Here is a 12847-nt window from a genome sequence, read left to right on the forward strand (position 1 = left end):
ATTCTACATCAGGAAATGTGAGGGTGTAGCAAGATTTATAAGAGAAAACAAATAAGTTTTGAGCTAATGATAAGCATGATATCTTTCATTATGAAATGTGTGTCCTCATTAAAGAAACTTGAGTAATCCCGGGTGGTAAGAATTTAATAAGATTTGGAGAGGATGTGAAAGTACTTTGGAGTATAGAACAGATACTTTTTAGTAATCATGGTTATATAATTGCACTCATTAACTTCAAAATTTCTAAAATAAATAATTTTGACTTATACTTAATATAAAACTTTAAAGTTGAACTTTTTGTTTGCTTATTTGTTTTGTAAATATAATATACCAATGTACCAGGTATGTCTCTATCATACTGTCTTGCTTTAAGGAAGTGCTTAGTAAAAATAAATCAAAATAGTGTATTATACAAATCGCAAAAACCCACTGGGATATTTCAGATGTGAAAACTATTTTAAAAAAGAAAAATAATATTTGACTTAGTGGTAAGAAAGCTCTCTGTTATATTTATTAGCACCTACAAAGAGCAATTTTTAATCCCTCCCAATCCCTGGCCCTGTTTACTAAAAAGGTATTGACTTATTAAGGAAAATATAAAACAATTAAACTTACTAATAGGTATATAAAGTATATTTGAATGTAACATTTTAAACTGAGGAAAATACTGAGCACATCACATGGAAATTCTACATCCACCAATATCAAACTTACAAGTATGATAAGAGAACAAAGTAAATTATACTATAAGCCTTAAGATGTAGATTTTTCTGTTTTTCTTTCATTTTACCTGTTCAACTTGGCTGAGAAGATCAACGCTTGCCCTTCTGAAGAAGGCTAAGTTATTTCGTAAAATTTTTATTGATGTTAGCAAGGTCAATAGCGTGAGTAGCTTTCTAGAAATAAGTTAGATTAAGTATTTCAGTGTAATCATTTCTTTGTATTGTGTAGATTAGTTCTGTATAGTAGTGTAATATATTAGTGTTTTCATTAAAATTAATTTTTAAAAATTAGGCAATAGCACATGATAAATTTCTAACTTTTACAAGGAACTTCTTAGAATTTTAATGTAAAATTATCAGTGCATACTAATAAAAATTCAAAAGAGCTGAATAATACTTTGAAAATTTGTACATCAGGGAGAATATTTTAGAACATTCTTCTTTATTTTCAGTGCCAAACACTATCAAATTTAAATTTAATTAAAATTTTACTAAATTATTACTAAAAAAGTTGTTTAATGCATTTTACATACATTTTTAGTCTAATTATGAATAAGATAAATTTGACCACTAGATTTAGATTTAAAAGAATGAATATTCAAATCACGAACTTATTGGTTTTGCAATGTACCTTTTGTCTCTTCTTCAGATAATGTGGGTTTTTTTTCTCTTTGACTTGATAATATTAAGTTCTTAACTTTAGTGAATTATGTTTTATTCATTCGTAAAATGGCATCGAATTATTTTGGACTCAGTACATTATGATGAATCTTAATTCTCTTATATAATTTCAACAAAGAAGTATAACCTAAAAAGAGGCACTTCACACTTCCCTCAAATACATTAGTTCTGAGAAAAATATTGCAGGCAGTAATTTATGATTTACTATATCATACCTCTGATAGCTATATGGCTTCATGAAATATTTATATTTATTTATTAATAAACACAGTGGCATAAAACTCTAGTACTTGTATGAGATTCTGACTTCCCCAAAGCTTTCAACCAACACCATAATCTGCATTTTTAAATTAGTCAATTAGCATTTACCTTTATGTCATCATTGTTCAAGTATGTTGAAGATTATTTGTAATACATTATATTTACTTAGTTTTAAATTTTTGTTAATCATAAGCCAAAACAAAACAAAACAAAACAAAAAGAATGTATTAGGTGTTAAAAACTAACAGGCTCTTGAGGCTCTCGTCTTTTCCTAGCAAGAGTTAAGGAGATAAATATATTCAAAGCACAGCAATATCAGCTCAGTCTCTGGAAATTTAAATCAGTTCCAGAAATTCCCCAGGATTTTGAGTTTATATTTGCAGGAGCCATAATCCGTAATGAAAATTTCAGCTACGTGTAAATGTGATCAAAAAGAGGAAATCCCTTTGCTTACATTATTGCTCAGATTTTCAGATATTGTCATAGAGGTGTATGTGGTTAATTAAGTGAAGGAGGTTAAAACAGAAATAATTATGTCTCTTTTGGAGTGGGAAATCAGTAATATTTCAAAACGTATACATATTTTCCTTTTTTTCCCCTAAAAGTCCATGCATCCACTTCTTAGCCTGCTATGCCTCCTCCTCTGTGATTTATCTAGGGCTCTGCCATCACCATTCATCTTTCTGAGTGTGATGATTACTGACCAGTGTGTTATAAAATTGCTGAATGACTCAGATATAAGCTATTTAATTAGGGAAGCTGTCTTTACACAAAAATACCTTAGTGGAGCAATCGACAATAATGTGAAGGTAAACACTAAATAAGCATAAGTAGTTTTAATTAAGCTTTGGGTGACATTAAATCCCTTTCATAATTTTCCTGACTACAGCAATGTTATTTTAATGTGGTATTTACTGTACCGTAGATTTTTGAAGTTGTAGGTGTTCTTACTCATAATAAGTTAACTGAACTTCCTATTTCATTCAAAAGAATTAAGAAAAGAAAAATTAAAAAACTCTGGATGGGGTAAAACCTAAAAGCAAATAACAGCAGTTTTCATTAAGGAATATTTAAAATGTGTGTACAGTTGCAATCTTGCCTCTTAATTCACCATAGGTGATAATCTCTTTATCCGAAGGGAGAGCATTTCTACTTTAATGGCATTTTCCACTGCATTGCCTCCCTTCTGACCACCGCACTAAAAGCCTTTTGGCTTCTCTCTCTCCAGTGTTGAGTGCATATTGCACTTTGAGGACTAGGCGGACTCAGCAGTCCATGAGCTGGTAGGAAAGCAGCAGTCTACAAAAAATCCATTAGGGCAGTTGGTGTTATTTTGCTTTGCTGTGTTCAATTTGGTAGAAATATTGTAAAGTGAATGCAAGGTCTCATTAAAACTATTTCTGGTTTTAACAATAAGCTAGTAGCATACTTCATTCATTTGTTCCTCAGAACTTTAATAATGTATGTGAACTATTTGTCAGCTGAGAAGGCGATTGAGGGAATTGTATTCATGTCTGTACATATTATCTATGATGCTGAAATTTTCTAGAATCTCATTTGTTCTCATTTTACTTGTGGGATTGAATCAATAGTAAGTTTCAGTCAGTGATGATTTCTGTGAACAAAATCCAAATTAAATTAGTTGTACCATATTCATAGAATTACTGAAATATATGTAATACATGGAGAATGTAAAGGGAAAATCTAAAGATGAATGTAAATTGAATATATTTGCAATGCCTTTTAAAACTAAGGTTAAGTTCAAAGACAATTTTATCACACAAAAAATTGTTAATAGTTTTTATTTCTGTGTATTTACTATTTAATTATAAATATTATGATACATTCTCATTTCATAATTACATTTAAATGTTACCTTTATAAACTGTTTTATAACATTTTATCTTAATGATTACAACATAACAATAGTCCTATTAATGATTCTCAAGTACCTTTTATCTCACTATAATGCCCCTACCACATAAAGAATGTTACAAAAGGTTGTATCATTGACTTTTTATGGTAAGAGTATACCACTTTGACATGTACACAATGTGAAATTTCTTTCTTCACTTCTATTTTCTAATGTTAAATGCATGAGATCTCACTGATTCTTTATTTTTTGTTATTTGATGAAGTGAGAGATGTAGAATTGGTACAAGGGGAGGCATGTTGTTTGTTTAAAGCAAATGCCAGTGTTTATAAAAATATAAATCAGTTAGAGAAACATGTTTTTGTTTTGTTTTTTTCTGTTTTGGTCACCATTCATTTCTAGAATTCCCAATTCATCATATAATAAGTACTGTAATATTCATCATTATATATGCATAAAATTGCTGGCCTTCAGTTCTTCAGCTGAAATAAATGAATACATTTGTCTTCATTAGTTGGACATAATGCACAAAAAATTGACACGAATTATTCATCTTTCTGCAAGTCAAACCTTCCATTAAAACACATTCTATTTTTTCATTGCACAATTTTGATGTTGGTAAAATGATTTTGAAGGCTAAATTGAGATCTAATATTTTTCAGAGCCTGAATTGAAAAAAAAAGCAGCAAATTACACCTGTAGGAGCTGTACATTCCTGGCATATTTGTTAAAACCTAGATTTCATGTCACTGAAAACAATAAGAGTCTCAGTAAGCGATGCCCACACCACAGACATCATCAACGGCCTTTGCATGCTAGAATCTAGAAAGCTTCCAGAGGAAATTGGGTGAATTGTGAGCATCAGTGAGAGCAGCTTGCGTTAATGTTGTAATGCTGACCAAATGGTATCCAAACAACACATAAATGGATAATTCTCATGAAAACAGAGTTAGTTCTAATAGATTGTATATGCAAACATTGGATCATTTAATTCATTTAGTTAGTGTTTTATGCTGATTAGTCCAAGGCCATGGGCTCAAATTCTATTACAGATTGCTTAGTCAGATTGACTATGTCAGACTGTCATCCTTTAGTTAGCAGGACTAAGTAAGATCAATGAATAACTATTAGGGGAAAAAAAGGAGTCAAAACATAGAGGTGAAATCTGTAAGGACTAAGTTACAAAGATGAATGCCTTGCATTTGCTGGCACTCATGTGAAAGGCATTTTCTCAGTATGTTATACAGACTATATGTTGGCCTTTGCAGTCAGATGACTTATGTAGAAATCCTCGTTCCACTTGAGCATTCCAGGCATCCTGGGTGAAGTTACTGAGCCTCCCTGAGACTCAGAGTCCTCATCTGTAAATGGGTAGGATCATGTCTACATAATTGGATTGTGTTAGACATTAAGCATAAAATAGTTATAGTATGTGGGTCAGAACATATGCACCATAAAGAATTCTAAAGACTGTCTTGAATAAATGTTTTATAATAATTGAAAGGATGTGTTTGTGGATTTTAAGTTATTTGTGTCTTACCCCTTTTGCTCTCTATTTTATATATTTAGAAACATTGAATATATTATAGATAGGTGGATTGTTAATATGACCCATTCCTAACCAATTATAAACAGTTTCCTATGGAACCTGACTACATATAGCCAATAGGTACATGTTAGATAACCACAATTTAAGGGGAAGAAGGTGATTATCTACTTTATAAATATGAGACAATTCCTATTGCAAGGCATTATCTGACTAAATAAAATGAAGCTTTTACTTCTCCAAACATTTCCTGAGTGTTAATAAATGGAATTCAAGATGTATTCAGAGATTATCTCTGAAGACATATATGCTTCTTTTGCATTTGGTCAATCTATAAGAAAATGTATCCTTCTTCAAGCCTACTTAGCTCTGTGAAAATAATGAACGTAAAATATGGATATGCATGATCCCCTTTCTTATAATACAAATGTGGAAAAACAAACAACATAAAATAAAGAAAACGCAACATAAACAAGTGGTCTGTTATATAATGCAGGGACTCAGAATGGTAAAGTTTAGTGAGGACCAAAACAGTCAGGCCAAATTGAAAAATGAACTTAAGCTCTTCCTTGAAGAATGGGTGCTTTACCCTCTTCAGAAAGTTGTCCTCTCTCCCAGGTTTTGGGCCGTTGATGATTAACTATGACGATGCTTTTATTTAAAATGGTCTAACTTTTATAATTAGTTCATTAAAGTTTGGTATTGGATTTGGCATGAAAACAATCAGAGTTGGAGAAGCAATCCTGACATTTCCATTCTTACCAATATTCATATGAGTACTCTGCAGATGAGAAATTGTAAAGAAGGCAGGGTTTCAAAGATAAAACTATTTCTATTTTCATACTTAGTGTCAGAGTTTTATGATTTGACACCCAGAGAAGAACTGTCACTACAAATGTACTTCACCAGCCACTTTTAACTAATATGTATGGAATATGCAGGATCAGTGAACTTAGCATAAGTTTCCTTTTTTATTATATGCCGATAACATTGGCCCTTTTTATTCTTTCTCACTTATGTTAGAGTATATTCAGAATATGAATAAAAGGCAACTGGCTAAAACATGTATTCTATAAATTTGGTTTTCTATTGATATATTTTATGTACCTTATATAAACATCTCCCTTTATAATTTTAGACACTTGAATATTCTCCCGAGGATTCTGCAAATCTTCCTTTGAGTATAATGAATTTACATTACTTGTCTGTAGAGGTCATAAAGACATTGCATTTTGAGTTCTACAACAGAGGAGAAAACACAACCTCTATCCAATTTAAGCCACATATTGATTTTGAATATAGGTCCTTAACTTAAAATTTATTATCTCTAAAATATGCTTGGTGGTATATCTTGATATCTATATATTTGCTCCCTAAATCCATGTAGTCGCTACTTCATGTTTTTGTGTTTTTTTCCACCTCTCTTCTGTCTTTTCTACATTAACAGTGGCATTTATATTTGACTCCATTCCACCATGATTCTCATATCTTATACCTAGTCCTATCCTCTGGGGCTACGAGAAATGAACAAAGTGGGTTTGGGATGCCCTCACCATCATTTTCTTTTCCTGTATATTGTGTTCCTAAAAGAGGAACTTTCCTGAAACGGGAATGCATATAAAAAGTAAATAGAGGAAAAGTAGGCAAAATACAGACAAAGAGAAAGGTTATTGTCCCTATCCTTATTTTTAAAGTAATGCAAACTTTTTTGTGTACCTATGCACGAGACTAAGACAACTTTCTCTGTTACTAGGTAACCATAATATTGTGTTCTTCATTATAATGGTCCTCATATTTGCAAGAAGTTATTCAATGTACATATTTTTGTTGCAGTGAAAACTCTAGAAGGGCAGGACTCATGGTGCATTGTTCACCACTATATACCTATAATCTAGCATCAGTGCTAAGTAATGCTTGTGTATATAATAATCAATACTACCCCCCAAAAAAACAAACAAACAAACAAAAAAAACACGATTCAGACAAGTGCCCTTGCCCTCAGGACACTAATATCATCATCTAGCAGGAAAAGAGATATAGAAAAACAGTAGAATATGATGTATCAAATGCCATACTATGAGTATCTGCAATGTGTTATGGCAGTCAAGGGAAAGTGTACGAAGATAGGGAAGAACAAACAGAAGTTTATTTAGGTGAGAAATTCAGCCAGAACACTGGAGGAAGTGTGAAAACAGGATTCTCTTGGCAGTGGGAAATACAACTAGTTTGTATCACTGTCAGGTGAGGTGTAAGAAGAGGATCCATTCAGAGAGGAAGCCTGTGATAGGTTGAAGATAGGAATTGTATGACATATTTATGAATTGGGATTTTAGTCTTGAAAAATTGTAAGCAAGAAAATTATGTTCATAGATTTCCCATATTGAAAGATTACTAGGTATCATGGAGAATAGATCACTTTTATCTGTCATTTACCATTCTGTAATTTAAAAAAGTTATGAATTGATAATTTGTTTTCAAGATGAGCTTACACTTCTTTAATTTTTATGATTCTTGCTCATGGAATTTTCATACACCTATCAAATTGAGGGTATTTGGTGAGGTACCTTAAAAAGAAAATACAAGGAGTGATGACAGAAACTCCACACTAGTTTAGCTGTTATCTAACAGGAAGTCTGAAATGGGTCTCATGAAGTGTTTAGTTGCTACTTATATTAAAACGCTTCACTGGAAATAAATGTATTTTAATTATTAGATAAAGAATAGATGAAGCTCTAGATATAGTTTTGACTCATAATAAATTACGGAAGATAAAATTTCAAGTATGCACAATTATTAAGTTATTACTACAGTATTTTATGTATGCACGTATTCATTCAACAAATATTGTGTTCTTATTATGTGCCGTAAATGATAGTAAGCCAATAATCACAAAAATTATTTTTCAGTTACAAATTGAGATAAGTTCTATGGAGGAAAATAACAATGATGCTATGGTATTATATAACAGCATTATTGACTGAATAAAACATAAAACTGAGAGTATAGATATATAAAATTGAATCTGAAATGTAAGTAAAAAATTTCTCTCAACACTTTTTTAGAACAAATATGGGAGAGAAAATGTCCTAAGAGATAATAAAACCTATCTTTTGCTGAGGAAAAGGCTCTAAGAGAGTCCGGTCTACTTCCAATTTTATTGAAAGATTTTTATCATGAAAAAAATGGTAAAAAGAGATAAAGCTCTAAAAGCACCCAGAATTTGTTGTGCATTTAGGGCACCCAGCACTCATCTCAGCATAGGAAGCAGAGAGCCATTTCGTGAAAGCTAACATTGGCAGAGCAGCATTTTAAGAATGGAAGTTGATGGTTCCAGTAGATATCCTCACATCTTTTGTGCTAGCAAGTCTTTTATTTATTAAGGCACTGACCAAGAGAAATCACTGACTGTTGATATAAATGCAAGGATGGCAAAAAATTATAAACTTATTTGTCACCCTAATTTATTCTAGATGGTCAGTAGAAGTGTGAAGTAAGTCTGTTTATAGACTGTACTTATTTTACTAAAGTTAATAAGAACTTGAGAAGATGTCCACATCTAGAAGTTCTACCTTGATATATTTTGGCTATATCATAACTGATATAATTGGTTCAATATTTCATTCACGAAGCATTTGTTAAATGCTTAATGTGTGATAGACACTGTGGTAAATACTGGATAAAATGATGTGAATAATGTATGGTTGATTACCTAACATTGACAAGTAGCCTGCTCTTAAGCCAATATTTAAAGGTCTTCAAGTTTAGGGGTATATGTCTTAGATATATTTATCAGACTCAATTCCTTCAAAGAAGAGGGATTATTAAAGTTCTTTGAAGCAAGTCCTCTGAAAAAATATATGCTTAGTGATTATGGTACAGTCACATACTCACAAGACATGTAAATTACTATATTTCAGAAAGTGTACAACAATTTGGAGTAATGACAAGCCAGAAGAAACCTAAAATTATGAGTAGTCTAATTTATAGTAATGCCTTCCCAGACTCAAAGACAGCAACTACCAGATGTTATCTAATTCTGTGTCATACACAGCACATACTATCATATTGATCTGAATAACTACGAAATATAAAACAAAGGAAACTAAAATCCTTTAGGAAGTGGACAGAGAGGATTTGTCATTGTGGAAAACAACTATATTTAGACAGTCCCTTAGAATTGTAGCAAAAGGTTTAAAGGATTTGGGTGCTGTTAAGAACAAAGGCTGTATACATTTTTCGTTTCCAAAAATAAAAATGGTTTAATCAATTTTGGTATACAAATATGTTTAAATAACTCATAACACTTGTCCCAAAAATATCTTGTACAGAGACTTGAAAGCCAGAAGTGGAGACCTGTCTTAAGGTGATAAGTGCGATGTGAATTCTTATGGACTAATGTTTCATGAAGCATATGGAGTGATAGGTGAAAAAGAGCAAACACAAGAATGCAACTTGATGAGCTGTAATAATATATGAATTCAAAGACAGGGAGGAAAATATCTAACCAGGGACAAGCAGAAAGATCTAACAAGAAACAAAATACTTTGTATGGGGAAAATTGATGTAGTAACTATAATTATTGTTATCTAAGGCTGTACTTTTCAAATTGAGATTAAAATAATCGATGGGACATTAATAGATATGAAGAAAAGCATTCTTCACCTAAAAACAAATTTAACCACTTTAAACAAGTTTTTAACTTTCCCCCCCCCTTTTTTTTTTTTTAATTAATGGATAGATGAAAGTCTTTCTCTCTCTTTCTCTCAAGCTAGAACATTTTTTATCTGGTAAATGGGATCGCTTGACAACTTATAAAAAGACCATTTTTAAAACATAATAGTTCCTTACTGTCAGTTTCAAGTATATGGCACTGAACTTGAGAGTATAAAAGCACCAAACATCAGAGATTGCATAATGAAATTAAAGGGCTAAATATAGAAAATGAAATACAAGTAGCTAATAAATATATAAAAAGATGCTTAATTTGATACGCAATTACATATGTGCATATCAAAACAATGGAATTGTTTTTCTCAATTATAAAATGACTTTAATATTTAAAAATTTAATTAAAATCTGATGTGTCTGATGGTGTGTAAAAAAAGTATTTGTCTTATCCTGCATGATGTTTTTTAAAAAATAATTTATTTGTCAACATTTAACGTAGAGAATTTTAAATAAAATATTTCATGTGATGTCACAAAAAATTAAAGTATCTGATAATTCTGTGTTGATTCTCACAGAGTTTTAATAAAGCCGGAACTTAAAGTTATCTTTCCACTTTGGATATTGTAATTTTCCAGATATTTTTATCTAACTTGCATCTTCACTCATTTATGGTTGTCTGTCTCCCCACTTAAGCATTTGAGGATTGACTTTTAGGTTCAGTAGTACATGTTATGATAGACATTGTTTCTAATTTCCTCAGTAGTTTTCTAATCAAACTTAAGAGTCTTCTTGCAAATACACATCTTCCTCGGAGGCAGCCTTACACTGTGAAAACCTAGCTTCCTTCATTTGCCAGTCAATGCAGTCTAAGTTCTTTGCTTGCCAGCATATGGAGTCAGGCTGAGTTGTGACTTGAGCAAAACCTAATTTCTGTGTATCTAACTAATGGCTGTTCATTAGAGCTAAGCCCATGGCTGTTCATGTCAGATGGAGAATGAAAGATACTTTTGTTCTTTGATTTCAGTATGTCTTTGAGATTTTTCAAATACATGAAATTTCAGTCTATGTTTGACTTGACCTAGCATCTATATAGGAATGCCTCCCAAGGAGCGTTAAGTAGTGTTTTAAATAAGTAATTCATTGTTGAATTATTGTTTCTTTTTATAAATAATTATTTAAACAAAATCAATGACAGAATGACAAGTAAAACATGGCAATGATTTGCTGTCATTGAGTATGTTTCTTATATTATTTCGTTGTGTCAAAACCCTCAAAATGTGGTATATTAACTTTGTAGCTTTGATTCAAAGCAAATGCCATTCACACATGACTATATTTACACTGCTGTGAGGTTTGATAGCAATGGGAAATGTTTATATTTATGATAAGTGCTGGAAATAAGAATCTCAGCTAGCAAAATCAAGATGTATCCATCATTTGTTGAAAATGGTTCACTTTTGTTTGTCTGTGCTTTATTTTGAGAATGTAGTGGAGAATATTGTGAAGATATTAGAATAAACATGCTAATGCAGTTCAGTGTGTATGGTGAGTCGGCAACAAAATAATGTTTTTTCAATACATGTGTTTCTTGGGGTGAGAAATGAGGTGGCTCAAACTATTACTTAGCTATACCAAGGATTTTTTTCATATTTGAAAGTCTACTTTTCAAGTCATTACCCCTCAAAATTTTGCTTACAATTGTACTTCCAGAAAGGAAGCCACATTTTTATATTAACTGCATAATGCTATATTTCTAATTGGAAGACATATCTAAGGAACTTAAATTCTGCTTTAAATGAATGTTTTTCTTAATCAAATATTTATTTTGCAAGGAATTACATGGTTAATCAGAATGGTAATTCTGAGTAAAAGTGCGTTGAAGCTGGTGCTAAGCTAGATGTAGTGATTTAATGAAAACTGGATAGCCAAAGATGGCCTTAATTTATGGTTCTAAACACATATGAGAGAGACCAAAAGTACCAGGTTGTCACTCTTATGTTAAGAATGCTTCAAGCATGTATTATGCTCCTTATAATATGAAACATTTGTTGAAAGTCTATTATGTGAGAAAAGATTGAGAATAAATATAGATGATATATAAGATATATGATATATAAATCATGTAGATTTATAGATGTATGTTAAATCATATAGAAGATATAGATGATGATGAAGATAGGTGATAGGTAGATGATAGATGATAGACAGATGATTGATAGATAGATAGATAGATAGATAGATAGATGATAGATAGATAGATAGATAGATAGATAGATAATCATCTGTCTTCTTTGACTTATCTATTCCAAAGGGTTTATAATCTTCTTAGGAATATAGGTCACATCTTGAAAAGAAATAGTAACAATACTAGGTGACCTAAGCTGAAGGTCCCGTGAGTGACCAACATAGAAAGTACGGTGGACTAAGCTAATTCCTTTAGATCTGCAGTGGCTGAGGGGCAGAATTTAAAATGAACATTCTCATCACAGTAGTATTTGGAGGAAAGAAACTGTGAAGGAGGAATTCCCCTACTATAATTAGGAATCTTTGCACAATGAAAATATAGTATTTGAATGCTAATTATAGGAATGGACAATACTCCTTTCTAAGAAAGCTGTGAAAAATGTATGAAGCCGTGCACTTAAACATTTCTTCTGAGTATATTAAAAATTATGTTAAAGTATCAGCTCTCCTGCTGGATATGTTAGACCTTCACTCCTCCAATTGTTTTCAATAGGCTACTTACTTCCTATGATTCTCTTTGTCTTTCTACTTTTAGCTTGCTTATTGTCAAAAGAGTAATACTGAATTAGTTCTATTAATCAAGTAAAATAAAAATATGTCGTGGTGTCCCTTATGAGGTAGAAAAATTTCCTGACCAGGTTTTTAATTTAGCAGAAAAAGCTTGAGGTATAGTTGTAGGTATACTTAGGTCAAAACAAGATCACAGGCAACATTAAATACAAGCTGAAATTAGTGTTTTTTCTGTAAGCAGAAAAACACTTACGGATGAATTTGTGCAGAAAAATGGAATGTGCAGTATAGTGTTTTAGGAAAGAAGATTAGACTTTAGAAACAGGCTATTTCTGGGTAGGA

At 31.5% G+C, this 12847-nt stretch overlaps 1 protein-coding gene across 7 annotated transcripts in view; it reads left to right on the forward strand.

Annotated features, from left to right (window-relative positions):
- GRIK2 (glutamate ionotropic receptor kainate type subunit 2) overlaps positions 1-12847 on the forward strand; it is a 595315-nt gene that overhangs the window by 567083 nt on the left and 15385 nt on the right. The gene's annotated exons all lie outside the window — the stretch shown is intronic.

The sequence above is a fragment of the Rhinolophus ferrumequinum genome, chromosome 3 (genome assembly GCF_004115265.2).
Source record: "Rhinolophus ferrumequinum isolate MPI-CBG mRhiFer1 chromosome 3, mRhiFer1_v1.p, whole genome shotgun sequence".
NCBI lineage: Eukaryota > Metazoa > Chordata > Mammalia > Chiroptera > Rhinolophidae > Rhinolophus > Rhinolophus ferrumequinum.